A 20,934-nucleotide genomic window follows, 5' to 3' on the forward strand; every position below is an offset into this window, starting at 1 on the left:
GGAACCAGCAATGATCAGGAAATCAGAAGGAGACCCTCAAAGGAAGCTATAAATAATGTCTGCAGCAATGATAAACCCTGGTCCTGTAGTTCAGCCTTTCCCCAGCCTAGAGTCCTCTGGGTGTGTTGGACTACAGCTCCCATTATCCCCAGCCAAACATGCTGGCTGGGGATAATGGGAGGTGTAGTCCAACACATCTGGACAGCACCAGGTTTATTTATTTATTTATTTATTTATTTCCAGACCCCTGATCAACCTGGTTGCCCTCCTCTGAACATGCTCCAGCTTGTCTGCATCCTTCTTGAAGTGTGGAGCCCAGAACTGGACCTAATACTCAAGATGAGGTCTAACCAGTGCCGAAGGGAGAGGAACCAGTACCTCGCACAATTTGGAAGCTATACTTCTATTAATGCATCCCAAAATAGCATTTGCCTTTCTTGCAGCCATATCGCCCTATTGGCTCATATTCAGCTTGTGATCTACAACAATTCCAAGTATTTGAAGAGTGCCATCATGTCTCCCCTCAATCTTCTCTTCTCCAGGCTAAACATGCCCAGTTCTTTCAGTCTCTTTTCATAGGGCTTTGTTTCCAGAGTTCAGGGGTTCGGTGGAACATGGAAACGGTAAGAAATATGGTGAGACGACAGTGGAACGCCAAAAATACAAACTGTGACGTTGGGCCTGTTCAGACAACACACTAAGCCATGGTTAGGATGCTAACCGTTTTTGCAGCAAATGTTTAGTGAGTGTGTTTAAACCGTGTTTACGTAGCCACCATGGTTAGGAACGGTTCTCACAACATGCTAAGCCATAATGCTTAAGCACCGTGGCTTCGTGTGTCGTCTGAACAGGGTCAATGACATCAAAGTTTCGAATAAAGATGCAGAGAATCTCGTAACTTTGAAGGAAAGCTGGTCATCGCCTTGAGAGAGACAGCTACTCTATAGAACCGTGCTTCATTGGGGAGAAACAACTTTGCTCAACTCAGTTCAAACATTCTGCTGTTGACGGCTCAGATGTGGGGAAGGTCAGTTTGTGAAAGGAAGCTCTGGAAAATTCCTACGAATCATCCACTTCCCAGAGAGCTGATCAGGCCAACTAGCTAGAGAAAACCCTCAACGCTCAGAATACAGCCAACGGTTGGAGAAGACCTCAGAATGTCTCTGTGGCTGCAGGGGCGGGCTGCTCTGTTTGATTGAGAATTCTGCGGGCTGGTGGTGGTGGTGTTCTTAAAATTTTTACAAAAAAATATTGTTTAATGGCTTGGCAACACGTACTCTGTTCTTTTGGTTTGGAAACAACTTCGCAGCGAGATCCTGTAACCGGGTTTTCAGAAGGAGGGAAACCCGGCGTGGGAAACATGACCCACAACTCCATGGAAGGGTCCCCGTGCCAAGTTTTGGGTTGCGTTTTGCGTGTTTTTGCTTTCCACTTGGCAAACGCCCGGAATGACAAAAATGGCAATCCAGAGCTGCGGAAGATTTGGGAATTTACTCCACAGATTGTTCTGATTTTCCTGAGAGAGAGAGAGGGAGGAAGAGCTTTATCACACCAGCGTTACACTGTGCAATCACTGTGAATTGCATGCAAAGGACTCAGGAGTTTTCCACCTTATAATCTGCTTTGATTGTGAAGTGCTCCCATGCATCCTGCCTTAATTGTGCAATAAAGTAAAAAGATTCGCCATATTTAGCCCCTACTTTTTGAGCGTAGCTTCCAAGCCGCCCCTGGGGCGCAGGAGCAGGATTTTAAAGAAATGCTGACATCTGCGTAGGCTTTAAAGATAAAGACACCAAAATTGGCACAGTAATAGATATTAGGGAGAGCTTTAAGCACACCAAATTTGAATTGAATTGGGTCATCCATTGATTTTTTACATTTCCCCCCTTAAACTCACTTCCTGGTATGCAAAGGATCGCTGTCGCCCGGTAGCAAAAACCACCACCACCACTTATGGGGATAATCCGAGGGAAGCAGGTACGTGGGATGAAGCTTAGAGAGAGAACGCTTCTCCACACGAGCGATTCATTGCACACGCTTGTGATTGGTTGCTCACAGACATCTGCTGCTTTTTGCCATTGGCCTTGATGCCTCTCCCACCGTTTTCAAGCGGGAATCCGCCGTTTTATGAAACCCTGAAAATGCAGTGCTAAGTTGAAAACGCGCAGTAAACTAGCGCCATCTGCTGGCGGTATAATTGAAACATATGTTTCAATTATACATATGTTTCAACATATATTCGCTCCTCTGATGCCATGTTTCACACCTGCCCAAGGGTCTCTACTTCCCTTGCTCGGCTTCATCCATTTTCTTCTGCTGCCCCTTACGCCTGAAACGCTCTTCCAGAACATTTGAGAACTACAAGTTCAATCGCAGCTTTTAAAGTTCAGCTAAAAAATGTTCTTTTTCCTAAAGCTTTTAAAACTTGATCTTGTTCTGACTTTTATACTGCTAGTTTTACTCTATCCTGTGCCTGTTTGGTGCATTCTCTTCCCCTCCTTATTGTTTTATTATGATTTTATTAGAATGTAAGCCTATGCGGCAGGGTCTTGCTATTTTACTGTTTTACTCTGTACAGCACCATGTACATTGATGGTGCTAAATAAATAAATAAATAAATAATAATAATAATAATAATAATAATAATAATAATAGGAGCTGGTAGAAACAGTGGGGAGAGCGCGTGTATTGCGCCGATCACTAAACCCGTGAAGACTCCGGAAGACAAAGTTCCGGTAAGGCTACTTTTGCGACATGTGGCGAAGCCTAGAGAATGAGAGAGAGAGAGAGAGAGAGACTACTGCAATTACAGATATATAATTACTTTCTTGGGTGACACTTCTGTGTCTTTAAAACAGAGGTCCTTTTAGTTCTAGGGCCAAATGGTACTAGATCGGCACATTCTCCAGTCGCTAGTTCCACAGGTGAAGCGCCTCATAGGCATACATATAGCTGTTGGTGGAATCAGATCTTCTGCCGAGAGACGAACTGGTGATCTTTTGGCTGTAGCTGCTGAATCTTCCTGGCTGTGAAAATGGAATGTTTCCTGTTTCCTGGTTTTGTCATGGGTGATTCAGAAAGAGGAACGGATGATGGTGTGTGTGTGTGTGTGTGATGTCATGGCAAAGTGCTTATGAATGGCAGGAAAAACATGAATTACTGCAGCGCTGGGTTAGATCTCCAACTGCGTGCCTCATTTCCTTGGTGTTATTTTGCATTCACTTTATTATCAAGTTGCAAAGTGTGTGTGTAAAGGGGAGGAAATCACAGCCAAGGGAAGGTGGGAGGAGGGCCTCAGAAGAGGCAGCCGGCAGAATGCAACTGTAAATTCTGCCATATGGATGATTTTCTCTCTCATCATCAAATGACGTAGGCTGGAGTTCTTCCAGCATCTGCCCTGTTGTGGGTGGGATTCTTCAAGGAGATAGAATAATAAAATAGTAGAGTTGGAAGGGGCCTAAAGGCCATCGAGTCCAACCCCCTGCTCAATGCAGGAATCCACCCTAAAGTATCCCTGACAGATAGTTGTCTCTTGAAGGCCTCTAGTGTGGGAGAGCCCACAACCTCCCTTGGTAACTGGTTCCATTGTTGTATTGCTCTAACAGTCAGGAAGTTTTTCCTGATGTCCAGCTGGAATCTGGTTTCCTATAACTTGAGCCCATTATTCCGTGTCCTGCACTCTGGGAGGATCGAGAAGAGATCCTGGCCCTCCTCTGTGTGACAACCTTTCAAGTATTTGAAGAGTGCTATCATGTCTCCCCTCCATCTTCTCTTCTTCAGGCTAAACATGCCCAGTTCTTTCAGTCTCTCTTCATAGGGCTTTGTTTCCAGACCCCTGATCATCCTGGTTACCCTCCTCTGAACACGCTCCAGCTTGTCTGTGTCCTTCTTGAAGTATGGTGCCTAGAACTGGATGCAATACTCAAGATGAGGCCTAACCGTGGCCAAACAGAGGGGAACCAGTACCTCATGCGATTTGAAAGCTATATTTCCATTAATGCAGCCCCAAATAGCATTGGCCTTTCTTGCAGCCACATCGCACTGTTGGCTCATATTCAGCTTGTGATCTACAACAATTCCAAGATCCTTCTCGTTTGTAGTCTTGCTGAGCCAAGTATCCCCCATCTTGTAACTGTGCATTTGGTTTCTATTTCCTAGATGTAGAATTTGGCATTTATCTCTATTAAATTTCATCCTTCAAGCGTCCACCAGTTGCTACAGACTGAGCTTGACTCTCAGTACAGGTCCTGTGGTGTGGTGACTCCATTCCAAGATGGCTGGTGAATCCGCTCCAGGTTTCAGTCTGAACTTTAAAGGAGCTATCCAAGGTGCAAAGGAGAGGGACAAATATCTCTTGGGATGCTAATACATAATTTGGGTGCCACCACTGAAAAGGTCCCCTCTTTCATCCGCACCAGCTGCACTTCTGTTGAGAAAAGGAACCAGAGTACCTGAGAAGCTGAGCCAAGTTCTTGAAGCAGCTACAGTTGAACCCAGTAACAAATGAAAACTCCATGAAGTCAGTGTTACCATCAGGGTAGGACACATCCAAATTATCCCCATATCTGACACAGGGCTGGCTTGTTTTCCACGTTTTGAAGCAATGCCCGTTACCATCGAATGAATTCCGCCCCTCCAATAATATGATTAAATTCACAGGCGTTTGGCACCATCAGCCATTGCAACCTTCTTGGTTCTCTCTAACATATTTAGATGCCCCTTATAATATGAGGCCTTAAGCCATAGCTTACTTTGCTTGTTCGTAAATCCAGCATTGAGTTAAATATATTTCCCTCTCCCAGGTATCTGACTTTTATTGGTGCAACAGTTAAGTTAAAACTTCCTGACTGTTAGAGCAGCAGGACAATGGAACCAGTGACCTAGGGAGGTGGTGGGCTCTCCCACCCTAGAGGCCTTCAAGAGGCAGCTGGACAGCCGTCTGTCAGGGATGCTTTAAGGTGGATTCCTGCATTGAGCAGGGGTTTGGACTCGATGGCCTTATACGCCCCTTCCAACTCTACTATTCTATGATTCTAAGACCTTAGCTAGACCTAAGGTTTATCCCGGGGTCATCCCTGTTGCTCCCGGGATCCCTGTGTGTCATTTAGATGCACAGGGATGATCCGGGATAAACCTTAGGTCTAGCTAAGGCCTAAGTGTTCTTGTTTTGGTGATTATCTCTTAATTCTCTCTGTGTGTGTTTAAAAATGGTGTTAGGTACCTTGGAAATTTCCCGTTGAGATGAAGAGGACGTGCATTTTCATTGATAAGTAAATATGGACCCCAGACCACCAGTTAGGCTGTGAGATTTGAGCGTGGGACCACTCTGTTCTTAGCCTTATGCGCACGCTACCACACCAGTACTAGTTCTGATTGCTGCTAGGTATGTTGTTTGTTGTGATCAACCGGAGGGCATGGTATGAAGGCGCATGATGCTCTGACCTTGCTGGGTGGGGCTTGGATGGGATCTCAGGTCGTTTTGAGTTCCATCCTGGGCGAAAGGCAGGATGGAATTAAATATATGTTCATTCTACCAGCTCTTATGACTGTACAGTTTATTGCGGGGCAGGAAATCATTGGAAAAGGAACTTTTATTTATTTTATTTATTTATTACATTTCTATACCGCCCCATAGCCGAAGCTCTCTGGAAGGTTTATTTATTATTCTTTTATTTATTTTTTTAAAAGACCGTGGGGGTCCTACGTTGCGAGGTCTGGGCCAAAAGAACCGAAGAACATCGCCCGTCCCAAACCATCTTCGTGAAAGTTGTTCAGTCACTCTCCAGGAATTTGTGCAGAGCTCCAGGGCGGTGTGATTTGTTGAAGGAGTCTCCTGTCTCCATACCCTATGTGGTGTGTGACGCATTCTGCATCCCTCTGCCGAATGTCATATCAGGGAGAGAATCAACTTGTTAGCGATACCCTGATGAATTTTCACTTGCTTTGCAAGTCTCCGAGACTTATATGCACAAACCCACACACTCACATGCCCTCTTTGCCCCTTCATAATTTGAGAACTGCCTGCAATTGCTTGATATATAAAAGTGAACTTTTATCCCTGATGGTCCCATAACATGTTTAGTTTTTAATCAGTTTTTAATGCTTTATGTGTGTATGTTCGGTGTTTTAGAGTTTTAAATTTTGTATACTTGTTTTTATCTCAATTTTAGAATTTCTGTAAACCGCCCAGAGAGCCCTGGCTATGGGAGCGGTATATAAGTGTAATAAATAAATAAATAAATAAACAAATAAATAAATACTGCCTCCACTGCCAGTAACAAATAGTTCCCCACAACTTTCAATGTGCAAAATGTGCTTGTTGCACAACCGAGTTATGCATGTTTTATTTATTCAGTCGGTTTTTAAGATTTGCAGGTGCTGGTGTCACTTTGCCGCGTCTTATCTGTGTGATTGATTCGACACATAATTTCTTCTCTACCTTTACACTAATCTTTTTGGGGGAGTCCTGCTGCATTGCCAAAATGATCAGAACCTGAGCACTGACGTTTGGTATTAGGAGGAATTCTGTACAGTTTTTGTTTTGTTTTTGAGCTTAAACACCTTCCTTGGGCTTTCAGGCTTGACATCCAAATGGTAGAAATAAAAAGATTATTTTTACCACTCAGTTGTTCTGGCTCATTTCCTAGTGAGAAACCTCTGTATTGTAATAACAGGCCGGGCTACATTCCCTTAGAGAGAAGCAATTTACACTTCTGCCAATGAACCCTTAGCAACTAAATTAATTAAGCTAATGGATACATATTGGAAAATGTCTACTCGACTAAAAGGGAGAAAGCAGACATAAATAACAAAAATGGAAGCTGCAGGATGACAGTGTGTGGGAATGGTTATTATTCATCAACTAATTGAAACAGTTTTCCTACATACCTCTGAAATACACCTTTTTCAGAATGAAAGCGGAAGGCTTTACAGTGGTGGCCAAAATGGTGGACACTTTTGGAAATTTTCAGGTTTTGCAACTTTGGATGCTTATAGAAAATGTTCCGTTTCACGAAATTCAAATGTTTGTATATCAATTGAAAGAGAATGCAATGCTGAATTCAATACAAAAAACAGAATGCAAATATCTGCAGTGCAAAAAAGGTTACGCTTTTTGTCTAAAAACAAACACAGGTGTGATTGAGTGAAGAAGCGGATTGGAATTGCAAACCCGACTGGCCAATCGCAGCCCTTGTTCCTGGGACCAATCCCATGGCAGTAGCTGCGAAACATCACTTTTCAAGTTGGGGAAAGTCAGATTTGCTGTTTGTTCTGGAACTGAAGCGCCATGGGAGATGGTGTGAATATTGGAAGTATTTCTCAAGTTAAAAGTGTATGTTCGTATGTCATAAATAGAACAATGGCACCCAAGAAAAGAGTGGATTGGACACCCAGGAAACGAAGCAGGAAGGTTGCATTACGTGAAGCAGGTCTTTCAATTGATATATAAACGTTTGAATTTCGTGAAACAGAGCATTTTCTATAACGGAATTCACTAGTTTGGCTCCAGAATAAGAATAAACGTCCTCTGAGAACCACCCAACCAGTGGAAGCTCCGAATTCGGTGGGGCTGTGAATCCATTCCAGGTTTCAGTCAGAACTCGCCAGAGCTCTAAATGGGGTATCCAAGGCGTTGGACCTATCTTAGGGATAAGGTTTGGCACCTCAGAAAGGTCCTTTAGAGTTCTGGCGGGGAATGACTGAAACCCGGAATGGATTCACAGCCCGCCCGCCCTGAAATTGGAGCCACCAGCCTCCACAGCACCCACCCACTGGATTCATGCACAAGTCTCTTCACGCACACCTTGTGCCGTGTTAAAACTGTAGCGGCTGCTCATATGGCTTCCCCTGAGAATGGCTGACATTGCAGCCTGCAGCACATATGTAAGGAATGAGATCCCTGGCTATGGGAGCGGTATATAAGTGTAATCATAAATACATCTGAAAGGTCCACTTCTCCGATCAGTCTCCCTTCCCTCCTGGCTCTGTGGCCTTCAGATCCTGTTGTCCCCTGCCCCATTAACCCCCCACACACCATTTTTCTCTTTCTTTCCCCATATTAGACGCCCCTGCAGTTTGCCTTCATTACCATGTTCTTAGAATGGAGGCCTGGCCCTATACATTCATGAATTTATTCTTCGCAAAGGTCGGGGTTTCACTGGAGCAGAAGCAATAGGGAGACGGTCTGCTGTGAATAATCTTTCTGTCACATCAACCGAAGGAGCCTTCTGGCTCCCGCTGATAGCGGAGTCTCCCGAAAGGTGATCGGACCACAGAAAGTCTGTGATGGCCTCCACCGCCGGGCAAATCTGCCGGAAGACGTGCCGGGCGGAGAGACCAGCCAGCAACCCAACCGGCAATGCTGAATTCTGCACCCAAATTGCCGTCCGTCACGGTTCCATTCAGCCATTTGGACGGGCGTAGGAGAAAGCTCCTTGCGTGCGTACACCAGAGGGATGCACTTCTGATGTGCCTAGGGCTGCCATGCTGGCGCATTCACCCGGCGCTTCAGTCCCTGTTGAACACAGCGAGACTTTCTCCTGAGTAAACAGACATAGTGTTGCACTGCCCGAATGACAGCCCAGAGCAAGGCACTTTGCAAAATCCGAGGAGGGCTGTGCTAAAATATTTATACACACCCTAAATAATAGATGGATTGCCAAAAATACATCTGGTTTCATGTACATCTTTGCTGTCACTTTTCATTTCAAGCATCAGGGAAGGCACAAGAGCTTAGACAATTTAACAGCTGCCCCCAAAAAAGATGTCCCGTTTTTCTCCATGTTAACGTCTGGTTCTCGGCCGCCGGTGTGTTTCAACATCAAAGGCAGAGCTGCACATTGGTGAGCGCAGATCCAATCCATCAATGTACCTGGGAGGCACACCTGGGATGTGTAGTTAAACCCTCGAGTTCGTCTGTTCTGTGTTGCATTTCGTTGACCCACTTTATGGCTAGTTGTTGAATGTGTGTGGCATCCCTGTTTCAAAGTACTGCTGCTATCCATCTTGCCAACAGAAAGCAGGCAGAAATTTTATAATGGGGTGGTGGATGACCTATACTTTTTTGTTAAGGGGGGGGTCATCTGTCAGAGGCCACATGGCAGTGTGGGGCAGCAAAGCCAGTGATGAGCAGGTCCCAGGCCAAAACTGGATGTGGTTCTCTCTCTCTCTCTCTTCTCTCTTTCTGCCATCCTTGTTCTCTTTCTCTTTTCCCTGACGCCCTTTCCTAATATTTCCCCCTCTTCCTCCCTATCCCGTGGGCTTCCAAGAGAGGACAGACCGCTCTTGCCAGGGGTTCTAATCGGATCATTTGCAGAGGGCTTTTGAAATCAGGGTGAGACCTTCACATTACCTACTGCTGATGTATATTACCAGATATCTAAAGACACTTGAGCCTCACAGACTGTACTATGGGTGTTAAGGTACTTCCATCCCACCGAGAAACCTTAAATCAGGGGTGAGCAATTTGCGGACCTCAAGATGTTTTGGCCTTCAGCTCCCATGATCCCTCACCATTGGCTATGCCAGCAAGGGATGATGGGATTTGTAGTCCAACAACATCTGGAGAGCCACAAGTGGGTACAATGCAGTCTAAGCACCCTGTTTGTTAGGAAAATCTGAAAATGATGCATTCTTCTGTCTTCTGTACAACATAAATCAAATTCGCTAACTCTCCTTATTCACCATAAGAACATCAGAAGTGCCCTGATGCTGGATCAGACCAAGGGTCCATCTAGTCCAGCACTCTGTTCACACAGTGGCCAACCAGCCATCGTCCAGGGTTGAACAAGCAGGACATGGTGCAACCGCACCCTCCCGCCCATGTTCCCCAGCAACTGGTGCACACAGGCTTCCTGCCTCGAATGCTGGAGATAGCACACAACCATCAGGGCTAGTAGCCTCCAGGAATTTATCCAACCCCCTTTTGAAGCCATCCAGATTGGTGTCCATCACTACATCTTGTGGTAGTGAGTTCCATAATTTAACTCTGCGCTGTGTGAAGAAGTCCTTCCTTTTATTTGTCCTGGATCTCCCACCCATCAGTTTCATGGGACCTATCTATGGTGAATCAATGTCCCTTTAACAAGTGTGGGGGGGAAGTACATTAGAGTTGCCATTTGTCATGTTCTGGCTCATTGCTTCTGAGGTTAACCCTATACGAAGGAGGCAGGATCCACATGTAGAAATGCACGAAGGACGGAATCCAAAAGAGCCCATTGAGACCTGAGCATGTTCAATGGCCACAGAATACTGAGTCTCTGCTGGTGAGGAAACATGGAAAACTGGGGCAGGGGTAAGGAATGGAATGGAGTGTGCTGGAAAAGGACATAGCACCCTGAAAAGCACCCCATGCTGCAACGTGTTGTTGCAGTTCCCAATTGAGCGTATGTATGTACACAGTACGCCACAGTGGTTAAGCATTTTGAGCTGAACATTATGGCTCAGCATGTCGTGTGAACCACGACTCCGCGCGTCGTATGAACCATTCCTAACCATGGTGGCTACATAACCACGGTTTAAACGCACTCACAAACCGTTTGCTGCCAAAGCCTAACCATGGTTTACTGTGTTGTCTGAACAGGCCCACTGTCTATATAAGAGATTGAGTACTGAATTCTCCGACTCTCACCCCATGCCAGGCTATTACCCCTTCTATAATTTTTGTTTTCTTCTGTCTCTTTAAACCTTTTTAAAATCGCCTGGTCTATGATTAGACCGTTCTTTATCAATGCTGCAAAATGCATCCTACCGAATCTCTCGGGATTGCTTTCAAGAACTGTTGACTTAATGAAATCACGCCAGTTTATTCTGCATTGCAAACGCCTGGTGCTCTTTAATAGATAGCTTGTTCCGGCGTTGCCTTTGCTAGGTTCCTTTTGTACTCGCAGCTCGATTATACTGCTGAAACATTGCAGCAAATTTTAAAAGCGTTTAATGCCTCTGTTAAAAGAAAAAGAAAGAACCACCCATGAGTGCTATTGGAATGAAGAAATCTCTGCAGGACGCTGAAAGGCGAAGGCGTTTCGGTGGGAGACAAAAGGAACTGTTGTCTTCAAGTGTATAATTGTCTTCAGGAATTGGTTCCCCCCGGAATAATCACTGGAAGCAAATAATTTAGGGTGTTTATATTTTGACATCTGAGGAAGGGGGGGGGAATATGGACTAGCGTCCAACAGCTAAACTCACTTCTCTGTTGAGGCGGGAGCAAATATCACAGCCTGCCTAAGCGGATTGTCTACTTTTAATCCCGGAGTTTCGAAACCGGGTCGGCAGACTTGCACCGACAAGGTGTCTTTTGAAAGCTCAGGGTGCGGTGGTCCTTGTCATGCAGTTCAATTTCGCAAAACCCTTCTGGGGTCAAAATGAGATGTGTGACAGCACATGACAGGGAGACATTTTTCTCCCTCTCTCAAAATGCTAGAACCCAAGGGGGTCATCCCATGAAACTGATGGGTGGGAGATCCAGGACAAATAAAAGGAAGGACTTCTTCACCCAGTGCAGAGTTAAATTATGGAACTCACTACCACAAGATGTAGTGATGGCCACCAATCTGGATGGCTTCAAAAGGGGGTTGGATCAATTCCTGGAGGCAAAGGCTATCCATGGCTACTAGCCCTGATGGTTGTGTGCTATCTCCAGTATTCAAGGCAATAAGCTTGTGTGCACCAGTTGCTGGGGAACATGGGTGGGAGGGTGCTGTTGCATCATGTCCTGTTTGTTCATCCCTGGCCGATGGCTGGTTGGCCACTGTGTGAACAGAGTGCTGGACTAGATGGACCCTTGGTTTGATCCAGCATCAGGGCACTTCTGATGTTCTTATGTTTTTCAACTGAAAAGCAACATCGGAGACGGCATTTGGAAGCAGAAACACAACATGGGAGGAATTGGTTACTACTCCTTTTCTTTCCTGCCATTTGCCACATCTTTTCTCACATCAAGAGTTGTGGTCCAACAACATATGAAGGCTATGGATTCCCCATGCTAAAACATAGGCTTTTCTTGCAAAGAAATCCATTTAAAGAAGGGCTGAGAATGAAAAACTTGGATTTTCTAGAATCATAGAATCAAAGAATAGTAGAGTTGGAAGGGGCCTATAAGGCCATCGAGTCCAACTCCCTGCTCAATGCAGGAATCCACCTTAAAGCATCCCTGACAGAGGGCTGTCGAGCTGCCTCTTGAAGGCCTCTAGTGTGGGAGAGCCCACAACCTCCCTGGGTAACTGGTTCCATTGTCATACTGCTCTAAAAGTAAGGAAGGTTTTCCTGATGTCCAGCCGGAATCTGACTTCCTGTAACTTCAGCCCGTTATTCCGTGTCCTGCACTCTGGGAGGATCGAGAAGAGATCCTGGCCCTCCTCTGTGTGACAACCTTTTAAGGGTTTGAAGAGTGCTATCATGTCTCCCCTCAATCTTCTCTTCTCCGGGCTAAACATGCCCAGTTGTTTCAGCCTCTATAGAGCATCTTCTTAATAGCATTAAAGCAGTGGCTGTTATTGTGAGTTTAAGAATTGCAAATAATAATAATAAAAATAATAATTCAATATTTGAAGCATCCATAGACAAAGCTCTCAGGGCAATACACACAATAAAATCAAAACAATACAACCAATAATAAAAAAGCAATAATAAAACACATTAAAATATTACTTAAAAGTGGCAACAAATAATTATCATAAAAAAGGGGGTAAATAACTGAACAGCTAAAAGCAGACAAGAGGCTTCTAAATGGTCCTTTCGCAAATGCTAGCTTACTCCAAAGTTCAAATTAACACCTGCTTCTATTCAGGGAGAGAGATAATCTTGCATGGAAGCAAGGTGCTAAAATGACGAACAAAGTGTTGCTTGTTCCTTTTTTTAAGGGATGGAGCATCTCCACCTTTCATTCATAATTTTCCCCCTCTGAGTGATTAAAACCCAGGAGAGGAAGCATCACTTTTTAAAGCCAAACAAAACAGGCTGAGGCTTAAGAATGATTCTGCCAAAGGGCAGCCTATCTGATAGGAGAAAAAACTACTTCCGCTGGAAAACTTACGGTGGTGGCCAAAATGGCGGACACTTTTTGGATTTTTCACTTTTTGCAACTTTGCATGCTTCTAGAAAATGTTCTGCTTCACGACATTCAGATGTTTATATATCGATTGAAAGAGAATTTAATGCTGAATTCAAAACAAAAAGCAGAATGCAAATATCTGCAGGACAAAAAATGTTAGGCTTACTTTAGTCTACAAACAAACACTGGTGTGATTGAGTGAAGAAGCGGATTGGAATTGCAAACCCGACTGGCCAATCGCAGTCCTTGTTCTGGGGACCAATCCCATGGCAGTACCGGCGATACATCCTGTTTCAAGTTGGGGAAAGTCCGTTTTGCTGTTTGTTCTGGAATTGAAGCACCATTGGAGATGGTGTGAATATTGGAAGTATTTCTCCAATTAAAAGTGTACGTACGTCCATCCTAAATGGAGCCATGGCACCAAAGAAAAGAGTGGATTGGACACCCAGGAAAAGAAGCAGGGTGTTTGAATTACAAGAATCAGGTCTTTCAATTAATATATAAACATTTGAATTTTGTGAAACAGAACATTTTCTATAAGCAGGCAAAGTTGCAAAATATGAAAATTTCAAAAAGTGTCTACAGTTTTGGCCATCACTGTGGCAACCAAGGAGCTGTTTATATGCTTTAAACTATATACTATACAACAGCCACCTCACACAGAGAGAGGTAATGTGGTAGTATGTGGATATTGCGGGATCTCTCCGTCGCTAGATAGTACTGTCTTATAAAAACACAATGGGGCCTTTCTGAGAAGGGAGCAAATGGCTGTGTGTGAAACATCACATCGCAATGGTGGGAATACTTTGAGGACGACAGCCACAGAAAGACGTGGAATATTTCCCATGTGTACAGACACTCTCAGTGACCCATTTTGGTTCTATTCCTGTCGTCACTCACCACCCGAATTTGCGGTTAGAGGGAGCCATGCTCCAGTGGGAACAAAGCCTCACTTTTTCTAACACGCAAAATATCACAGTTCAGGCACTCAGAAAAATTCAACGAAAGCGCCCCTTTGAGGACGGCGTTCGGCCTGTGCACAGTCCCTGAGAAACAAGCGCACATTCGGTACACTAAAAGCTGATCACAGCGAAAAGAACCTTTGCTGAAGCACCATTTGCAGAGGACACAGACTTCAGTGTCGGTGTTAACATGTCAAAGGAAACCTTGTGGGGAAGCCCAGACCTGAGAGGAGACAACTGAACAGAGGGTAAGAAAGCCCTGAATAATTGTTGTCAGTTTCTTGACAGCTTCCTTTCGCTGAAGTCAAGCTTTGACACTGTAACAATTATTGCTAAGGCTCATGGGGATTTTAGGAGCGGGTGAGATCCAATTCAATGACAGCAGAGTATTCGTGTGTAGATGAACTGAACTCATATCCTAACACCTGTTTACAGTGGCGGCCAAAATGGTGGACACTTTTCGAAATTTTCGTGTTTTGCAACTTTGCCTGCTTATAGAAAATGTTCCGTTTCACGAAATTCAAATGTTTATCTATTATTATTATTATTATTATTATTATTATTATTATTTATTTATATAGCACCATCAATGTACATGGTGCTGTACAGAGTAAAACAGTAAATAGCAAGTCCCTGCCACATAGGCTTACATTCTAATAAAATCAAAATAAAACAATAAGGAGGGGAAGAGAATGCAAACAGGCACAGGGTAGGGTAAACAGGCACTGGGTAGGGTAAAACTAACAGTATAAAGTCAGAACAAAATCAAGTTTTAAAAGCTTTAGGGAAAAGAAAAGAGAAAAGATCTATCAATTGAAAGAAAAGAGAAAAGATCTATCAATCAGGTCTATCAATTGAAAGACCTGATTCGTGTAATTCAACCACCCTGTTTCTTTTCCTGGGTGTCCAATCAACTCTTTTCTTTGGTGCCATTGCTGTATTTATGATGGACGTACGTACACTTTTAATTTGAGAAATACTTCAAATATTCACACCATCTCCCATGGCGCTTCAGTCCCAGAACAAACAGCAAAACGGACTTTCCCCAACTTGAAACGTGATGTATCGCCGCTACGGCCATGGGATTGGTCCCCAGAACAAGGGCTGTGATTGGCCAGTCGGGTTTGCAATTCCAATCCACTTCTTCACTCAATCACACCTGTGTTTGTTTTTAGACAAAAAGCGTAACTTTTTTTGCACTGCAGATATTTGCATTCTGTTTTTTGTATTGAATTCAACATTAAATTCTCTTTCAATTGATATATAACTGTTTGGATGTTGTGAAACAGAACATTTTCTAGAAGCATGCAAAGTTGCAAAACATGAAAATTTCAAAAAGTGTCCACAATTTTAGCCACCACTGTATGTTTTACTCTGTCTTCTTCCTTTTTTAGATTGCACACACTTTGGGGCAGAGATCTGGCTGTTTGTTGTTTCTTTGTGAAGCACTGTGAGCACTGATGTTGTAAAGATGTTGATGTCAGGGCCACCTCTAAGCGGCAGATGAAAAGGACTCATCGCATACACGGAGGCAGGAATCACTGCTTATTCTGGGAGATGAACACAAGCAGTTTCATGGCGTTAATTCAATCGTTACTTGATGGTTACAAAGATGAAAGAAAATATCCAGAAGAGCGACAAACATAATTATGGATTTAAACATACAGCCCACTCCATGCTAGACTAAAAACAAAAACCAATATAAAACTGGATTAAATGTGTAAAGATTTGTTTAAAGACAGCTCGCACTGACTAACCCCCACCAATTCAAGCAACCCCCCCCCCAAAAAAAAACCTTTGTATGGCACTCCGAAAAGATGTTCCTTCTCTGGACATAGAATCATAGAATAGGAGAGTTGGAAGGGGCCGACAAGGCCATCGAGTCCAACCCCCTGCTCAATGCAGGAATCCACCCTAAAGCATCCCCGACAGATGCTTGTCCAGCTGCCTCTTGAAGGCCTCTGGTGTGGGAGAGCCCACAACCTCCCTTGGTAACTGGTTCCATTGTCGTACTGCTCTAACAGTCAGGAAGTTTTTCCTGCTGTCCAGCCGGAATCTGGCTTCCTGTCACTTGAGCCCAGCTCCCAAGAGGCAGGTGTGTTCCATAGCTCACCACAAACCCTCGCTGTCTCTCAAGGTTCCTTTGATCTGTCCTGAATCTCCCACCAATCAGCTTCTTAGGATGACCCCGGGCTTCTTAGGATGACCCTGGGCACCATAGATTTCTATAAAGGCAGTATGGAACTGCCAGTTTTATTCTCAATTCCTTTTCTAAGAATGCCTAACATGGAGATTGCTTTCTTTGCAGCTGCTCCACACCGGGTTGAGATTTTCATTGAGCTGTCCACCACAACCCCAAGATCTCTTTCTTGGTCAGTCACCGCCAGCTCAGATCCAAATGGACTGGCAGCTCGATATTTCTTCAACACTGTCAATGGGACAGTGCTCATGAGCGCACTGATGCAGGGCAGGGCAGGTTGTGTGCCACCTCCTAGCATCTGCTGCCTGAGCCGACTGCTTCGCTTTGCCTAATGGCAGGGCCAGCCCTGATCTCATCATTGTGTGGAAGACTGTGACCATGGCCCAGTTCTTCCTGCCAGTAGTTCCTTATCTTTGACCTGGACCTGAACTGGACAGCCGTCTATACAGAGGAAGCCTTCAAAATGGGGGGGGGGCCTCTTGCAGCCCTTCAAATAGAGAACTGTCCTCTGTAAAAGAGGACACGTGGCCACCCTAACTCTCCTTCCAGAAAACAGCCATTTGGGTCAACAAAGACTCTGTGATTTCATCCAAGGGACTCGTTTGAGCAATTCGGGACAGAGGCACGATGAGATAATTGAAACCTTCACCTGTTCTGGCAGTTATTAGCCGACCCCGCAGGGAACATTCTTAATTAGCCTCTCAGCAGAATCTAATTCAATGGAGACCCTTCAAAGTGCTTCTTAATCAGGCCTCTCGAAGCTACATGGATGCGTTGCGCTCTTCCAGGAGAATGACTGCCTGACAGGCTCAGAATGCACACACACACACACACACGCTTCAGTTGCAAGCACAGCTGTCTCCTCACCGACAACTCCAGTTTGCTGCCTGAGGTGAGCCAACAAATGGTCTCTTGGAAGTGCTCAAACGCTTTGCTTTTTCAAACGCAGGGGGTGGCTCCTTGCTCCCCCCCATGGTGCAACTGCATTGTGGCAGCAATTTATTTATTTATTTAGAGTATTTTTATCCCGCACCTCAGCCCAAAAGGCTCTCGGAGCGGCTTACAATTGATCGGTAAAGAAGACAGTCCCTGCCTTCAGGCTGACAATCTAAAAAAGACACGACACACAAGGAAAAGACGATGGGGAGGGAAGAGGAAGAAAATAAAAAGAAATTAAGGAGACTGTTCAGGCTGGTGGGAAGGCCCTGCTCCCCGCTCTCATCTCCCAATGGAGGGGCAGACCAACAGCTCCTTCTTGCCCACAGGGTCAAGATGACAGTTAGCCCTTTTCAAATTGAAGCAGGCGCTGATGGTCTCTGCCTGCTCCAGTCTCCCTCCCTCGCTTCTTCTTCCTCACAGGGTGAAGCAGGCTCTGATGGCCGCCCCCCAGCTGGCTTTCCTCTCTCCCTCCAAGCTTCCTCCTCACTTGCAGGTGGGCAGGTGAGGGAACGGGTGGCCCCGGCAGAGGGTGATGCAGCGCTCACGGTGCCACTCTCTTAATCTGCCGCCTTACGCCATTTTGGACTGGGCCCAACTCTGAAATTCTTCGCTGGCCGCTCACTCCTTTGGCCTAGCTCATTAATCTACAAGCTGCAGCCTCTTGACTCTCACCAGTTTTACAAAAACTCCCCCCCCCCCCCGGCAAACAGTCAAAACTACACTCTCCGCACCTCTCTAGTAAATTACAATTTCGGTGTTTTAATTTGACACCTCATTTCTTTCTCCCTGTGAACCTTAACATTTTTTTTTAAAAAAAAAAACCTGTACCAACCATTCCTAAAAAATAGTCCAAGGCATTTGCACACTGGAGAAGGGAATCAAAAACTAAGGCTGTGCACACACACACACACACACACACACACACACACAAACCACTTTGTATCCTGATCCGGACCTTCCAGATCGGGCCCAAACCGGTTCGGGTCGATCCGGACACCCCGCCCCACTCCAGAACCAGTTCCGGAGTGAGATCCGGAGGTCCGGATAGATATTCGGATGCCATGCTGCCCCTCATCCCCACTTACCTGCCTCCGCTGTGGGTGGAGGGGAAGGGGGGACAAAATGGCATCCGAATAAGCCCCCCTTCTCCACTTATCTGGCTCCTCCATCCGCTGCTGCACAGACCACGGCGGCGGCGGACGGCAGAGCCAGGTACGCCCCCTCCCCCCCATCCCATTTACCTGGCTCTGAAGCTTCTGTATGGTCTGAATCAATTCGGACTGTTCCGAACCGCTTCAGGTTGATCCGGACCTCCCCCGACTTGCTCCGGAGCCGGGTTTAGGAGATCCGGATCGGCCCACTCTGCTTCAGATTCAGGGATCCGAAACGGAGCGGAGCACACCCCTATCAAAAGCAGCACAGAGACAAGTTGGAGCTGTAACAAAATGTTGCAGCAGAAAGTACTCCTGTTCAGCCAGCCATGCCCACCTACCTCCGTGATACTCCATTCCATATAAATGGCATAGAATTTGATGGCATATGATGGGGCATTTATGTCTGCTGTCTGAACAGGTCTTTATTTTAAAAAAAATGTTTACTAAAGTTGTTTCTAGCTGTTTAAATTGTTTTAAATTTTGTATGTTGAACTTTTTTAGACTGTTTTTATCAATGTTGTATTTTGTAATGTTGCTGGACTTTTTATGAGTTGTAAAAAGCCCAGAGAAGAAATAATAATAATAATAATAATAATAATAATAATAATAATAGTCTAAGAACTATGGCAACAGGAAAAGGTCACTATTATTCCATTAGTCACGTCTGTCACTGGCATCACATAAATATATATATATACAGAACTCCTTCAGAAACTGGGCTTATCAAAATACATTCACTCCAACACCCAGAAAGCAGTCATAATTAAAACACGCTCAATTGTCAGGAAATTCCTGAATCTGTAAAAGCAGCATGACTTGGCAAAGCCCATCATGTCCGTGTGGAAAAACTGCCCTGAGTGAAAAAGGGAGGATGATGCTGATGCTGATGATAATTTATTATATTTATATACCACCCCATAGCCGAAGCTCTCTGGGCTGTTTACAACAGTTAAAAACTGTAAACATTAAGAAGTATACAAAATTTAAAAAACCATCAGAAACATAAAAACAACAGTATCCATTTAAAAACAACAATTCTGGGGTCCATTAAAAACAAACTTAACGTTGTTAAATGCTGTTAAAATGCCTGGGAGAAGAGAAAAGTCTTGACCTGGCGCCTGAAAGATAACAGTGTTGGTGCCAGGCGAGCCTCATCAGGGAGATCATTCCATAATTGGGGGGCCACCACCGAAAAGGTCCTCTCCCTTGTTCCCATCCTCCAAGCTTCCCTCGGAGTAGGCACCCAGAGGAGGACCTTATATGTTGAGCACACTGTATGGGTAATACAGTCACCGGCATCACATCAAAAAACTGTACAGAAAACCTTCAGAAAACGGGCCTACCAAAATACATCCACACCAACACCCAGAAAGCAGCCATATTCAAAACATGTTCCGTGTTCAGGAAGTTTCTGAGTCAGTAAAGGACAGCATGACTTGTTCATCTAGAAAAAATGCCACAAAGGAGAAAAAATAGCTCCTCCTCCTCGTCGTCGTCATCATCATCAAAGTCCCTCCAAACAGTCTTCAATGGGATGTTTTTGGAGCTCCGCTTCCCATTTTAAGGTCCCCCCCCTGCCAAAAAAATGTATTTCTACAAGGCTTGGGATTCCTTCAAGCCTGCTAATGCCTCCCTCTGGTGTGTGGGTGGTGCCATTTTGGCTTCATAAATCTTGGCACTCACAGCCGGAACATTAAAAATAGAAGGAATTAAAAGAATACACATTCATTTCTGGACACCGTACATCAATCTAGCTGAGATATCACACACACTCTCTCTCACACACACACACACACCAAAAGAAAAGGTGTGGATGAGGGCTGGTCAAACAACCACACCGGTATTTAATGGAACAGCTGCCTGTCTGCACTTTTACGCTATAGCTTTGTGCAATTCATGCCAATTTGGTGAGTTTCCTTTTAACGGACTGATCTTCTGTCAGCCTTCCAGCGAGAGGGTTTTACCTGTGTCAGATGTATTCGGCTGGGGTCACCCCAGGTCAGGGGCACGGATCAGGACATAGCCAAGCGAGCAGATTATATACAAAAATGGGGCAGGAGCACGTTTTGTTCAGCTAAAAAGAACTCTCAGTAAAGGGTTCAGAACATGTTTCCGTGGGAGATGGAAGGAGGATGCCAGAAAAGCCGCCGAACAAAATATATTGCATATTGGCAGGAGATTAGCAGTGAGGATGCCTCCCTCACATGTGCAGATTCGTGCGGTGGGGTGGGTGTTTTAATATTCTGTGGGGGAAATACTTTCCAACACTATCTCCATCTGCAACACATTTTTCCCAAGTTGAAATTAAATTTAATGCAGCAGAGAAGGCGGGGAAATGGCCAGTCTGAATTCACGAATACAGCCAACCAGAAAGGTGAAATCTTGGTGTGGTGGAACAGCAGTTATACTCTTAGGTGTTGAGAGAGGTCTTGAACCAGGATCAGTGATGCTATCAGGGTAGGGCTTTGGGGCAAATGTCAGGGGGAGCACTCAAGAGAAAGAGGGTGTACAAACCCCGTCCTGTCTAGGACCACAGGTATTCCCTTTTGACCAGGATGATCAGGGGTCTGGAAACAAAGCCCTCTGAAGAGAGACTGAAAGAACTGGGCATGTTTAAGCTGGAGGAGA

This window comes from Elgaria multicarinata, chromosome 22 (genome assembly GCF_023053635.1).
Source record: "Elgaria multicarinata webbii isolate HBS135686 ecotype San Diego chromosome 22, rElgMul1.1.pri, whole genome shotgun sequence".
NCBI classification, from domain to species: Eukaryota; Metazoa; Chordata; class Lepidosauria; order Squamata; family Anguidae; genus Elgaria; species Elgaria multicarinata.